We start from the raw sequence: 4,118 nt of genomic DNA on the forward strand, positions 1-4,118 counted from the left end.
ATTTCGAGTGAGATAATTATTTTTTATTAATTAAAATGTATTATTAAATGTATAAACAAATTCAAAATTACTAGAAAATCACAAAGACATCGACCTGCATATATTTAACAATTGAAATTTATTATTCCAAAACTTGATAAAAAAAATTGTCCCAGAAAAAAAAAATTATGCCTATGAATCTTTGCCTCGTTTGAAAAAAAATGTGTATCCTTGCATTGGAACCATCTTAACACCTTGCAAAAAATTTCACAAAAAAAAATGTGTATCCTTTCATTGGAACCATCTAAACACCTTGCAACAAATTTTACAATACAAATCTGCACTACACTTGATAACCTTAAAGATTAAGCCATCCTGATCGTGATTAATGAGAAACTTCCTGGATTTGAATATATCCCAATTTGTTAAGTTACTTGGCATAAGGAATCCCATTCATTATTTGCTATAAAGAGCAATATCCATGACAGGCATTGGAAGTCTGACAAAACTGTAAAGTTATCAGAAAAAACTTGTACTACAACTCTGTCATTCCACCTCAGTTTGTAGCCCTGCAGGTGCAGAAAAGATCCAGCAGGGGATGATCTAAAGCCTAATATTAATCCAGGAAAGGGATTATCTAAGACTTCGATATCCATAGACTATGATAATACTTCAACTTATTTAATGCAAAAAGTTAACAGGCATTTACTAACAATCACACAGGTCCAGTTCTCATTTAATGAGAAAGCAGATCAACTGTGCAAACAATGAATGATCCTTCCAATGAGGTTGTTGTATGTCAAATCCCCCACCTACTATCATAACACTCCATTTACTGCACATTAAAGGAATGTCACAGAATTCAATTGTTCCTGTGCAGGACCTCGCAGGACACTGGTGGCGGGAGTTGCGTATTCTCATTGCATTCTTGCATGGGCTCCACCGAAGAATCCTCGAAGTGACAGAACCTAGAAATTTTGATCCAGCTCCAGCCTGAAATTGGGTTTGTTTCCATGGAAAAACCAGGCCCACCATGATATAATTGGATTGTTTCTGTGCAGAGCATCAGATCCTTTGAACCATATCACTGTTGGTTTGTTTCTGTGAAAGAAATCAAACGCTTGCATCATAGTAAGATTACAGATGGATCAAAACCCTAGATATATTTCTCCTTGTAGATTTCTGCTTCATGCCCATTTCATGATTATATTTTTCCACCCATATATCGATATCACAAGCCCATATTTTCACTGTAGATAAATCTCAATCTGGATCACAATTCTGAATCCAGGTGCCTGAATGGAAAGTGCAAGGCATTTTTTCTTCAAAAATAATTAACCCCATCTAAATGATCGCGTATCACTTGACTGATTACATCCCGAAAAAGATAGATGGCACTGAGCAGATCAGTCACGTCGATTGAATCTATCAGGAGAAAGCAGTGCCTCAGGATCACCCGTTCTAAGTCTGCTGGATGTCAACACAGAGACCGATCTCTTAACAAACAAAGGACTTGTCATCGACTGGAATCTGGTCGATGATTCTGACCTCCCAACTCTGATAAATGGAGGACTCAGGCTCCCCCCTCTTGCTCTTGTCAGACCTGCATGCCTGTAATCCCCCATAGATCTTCTGCTGTTGTTGTAGTAATCTCTGGCCGGTGAAAGTGCAAACATCGAAGAAAAATTGGTTGAAGATGATGATCCCCTCCTGAAAATGGGGACTTTAATGCTCTTGGATTTAATGAAAATCGGCCCTTTGAATTGAATGGTGAACTGAACCTCTTGCTCCATCTGAAAGTCCTCCTATATCTCCATGGCGATGCAGTACTGTCTGTAACAGGCAGAGAATCCAAAAGATGAGTTCTCGAGTCTCTAGATGTAAAGTTGTAATGCTCATTTCCTGAAGATCCGAATGAATATGATCTTGACAAAGTGGGTAATAATTCAGACAAGGGCCCGTTTTCCATTATTGGGTCTCCCTTTGAACCTGCAATGGTTTCATCTCCTCCTAATTCCAATATGATACTCCTAGTATTAAGCCCATCAGCGTGCTCTGAGCCTTCAGCTTCCAAATCTAACCCTGTGCATTGCAGTCCTGTATCCACAATATCTTGAAAATCTACATTATTCATACGTTCTGCGCTACTTCTAGCTGCATTGTAAGTACCAATGGCGGCTGAATCTTCTGATCTGAAACTGTCATGCACAACCCAGCCATTCCATGCTCCAGACTCGGACGTATTCGGGAAGCCATGGCAGGGACAAAAGGGCTTTCTACATATACAATATTGGCTCTGCACAAAGGACAATTTGCATGTGACCTTAGCCACACATCAATGCAATTAATATGGAATGCATGGCTACATTTGGGAAGAAGCCTAAGAGCCTCATTCTCCTGAAACTCAACCAGACAAACTGCACACTCCATGCTGTCTATGAGCTTCTCTGCTTTAGTGAATCTGCAGAGAGGAATAGATCTGATCACAGCTTCGTCCAGACCATATGAATGAGTAATTATCTGCCAACCCTCTGGGTCTTGGAATCCTTCCAGTGAATAAGCATCGACTTGTATATTCTCCTCAAAGTCAAAACTTCTACGTCTCCTCCTGAAAGAAGGCCTCCATCTAGAAGCTTTGCAATACTTTACAAAAATCTTGTAATAACTTACTACCAGTAGGGCGCTACCTAGTACTGCAACAATGGCTATCAGGGCAGGACTGAAGGTGGTGGTGGCCGTGCTGTGCTTGGTGGGTTCTTTACTTATGGCTGCATCTGGTGAGGTTCCCCACCCAAACTCATAGCCACCTGCTGAAATGTCCCAATGATGGGAATGCTGCGGGGGTAAACTCATGGCTGAATTCTATAACAGGTCGACTTCAAACCTATAAACTTCTTGTAAAAATACAGATGTAATTAGTTACTATGTTCATTGAGAATAAAAGATGAGAAACCCACTGCAAAATCATAACTAACATGACTACTAATTCAGAGTGAATTGATCTAACTACACAAAATTGATGAGAAACACTGCAAATCACCTCAGAGCAGGGGTTTTCATGGCGTGCTAAGCTCTGCAAAATGATAGAATAGGGCACCCATTAGGAAAATAAGCTCCATGGTACAATTCTCATAGAGACTTTTGAGCTGGTTACTCTCATGCGCGGAGTAAAGCCAACACGATCTAACTGATTGAATCACAGAAGCGTGGTCCCAGAGAGGCAAATGTCATGGATTTTTCCTTACAGGGTTTTGATGATAAAAACCCTAGATCAGAAAGCTACTCAAACCCAACAAGTAATTTCCAATATGATATCAGTTACAACAACAATTTCCCACATCCAGTTTAGTGTTTGGATATATGGGCTGTAAAAAATGATCGCAGGCAGTGAAAAAGAAGTAGAAGGATCAACAGCTGGAAGATTAAACATCGGAAAGGACACAAGTTGCATTGAATTTTCCTCTCTGCAGGCTGCCACCCACATTAATTAATGAACACCATCCATCTCAGCGTTATATAACTCTATGTCATGTCTTTCTTTAATGCTGGCGTACAGGCTATGCATTTGACCAATGCAATGTAATTGGAATCTCGCAGCAGTAACCCTGACCTCACGCAGAGAAGGTGGAAGAGAAGTTCAGCTTTTAACCGACTATGAACGCTCGTTTCAGTTTTTCCAAACAAGTATGAATCTATTCTGACCTGGACTATAATTTCTTTACGGTTTTTCCAAACCTGTTTTGACCCAAACTAAAATTTCTTTGGCGAACAGAGCTCGTATTTTTATATTCCAAATTAAATTTTTATTTAAGAAAGCAGAGGTGGTCATTTTATTAAATCAAGCGGGATTGTTCGGGTGTTCTACAATGTGTAGCTAATGAATTCTTTTTGGTGATTTGATTTACGAGAATTAAACTGGGATGAAAGATGAAGCGGATAATAATCATTATTTTTAACTATTTGAAATAAAGCTAATTGTCATAATTTAATTAAATAAATTAATGTGCTTAAGAATTTGTGTTTTTTAATAAGAAATTCTAAGTTTAAATGTAGATTAAGGTAATTCATAATTGTTTAAAGTTTTATTTTGTTCTTATTCATAATTGTTTAAAGTTTTATTTTTTTTTTTAATAAGAAAT

At 38.4% G+C, this 4,118-nt stretch overlaps 1 pseudogene across 1 annotated transcript; it reads right to left on the minus strand.

Moving 5' to 3' along the window:
* Positions 1-1,100: 1,100 nt before the first annotated feature.
* LOC149156417 (RING-H2 finger protein ATL65-like) lies at positions 1,101-3,738 on the minus strand (annotated as a pseudogene). Its single transcript, XR_016262249.1, has 2 exons — positions 3,020-3,738; positions 1,101-2,870 (listed from the first exon to the last, which is right to left on the minus strand). The product of XR_016262249.1 is annotated as an RING-H2 finger protein ATL65-like (transcript).
* Between the last annotated feature and the right edge of the window lie 380 nt (positions 3,739-4,118).

Source organism: Pinus tabuliformis, chromosome 9, assembly GCF_031772625.1.
Source record: "Pinus tabuliformis cultivar Carrire ecotype Pingquan chromosome 9, CPIR1, whole genome shotgun sequence".
Classification (NCBI taxonomy): domain Eukaryota; kingdom Viridiplantae; phylum Streptophyta; class Pinopsida; order Pinales; family Pinaceae; genus Pinus; species Pinus tabuliformis.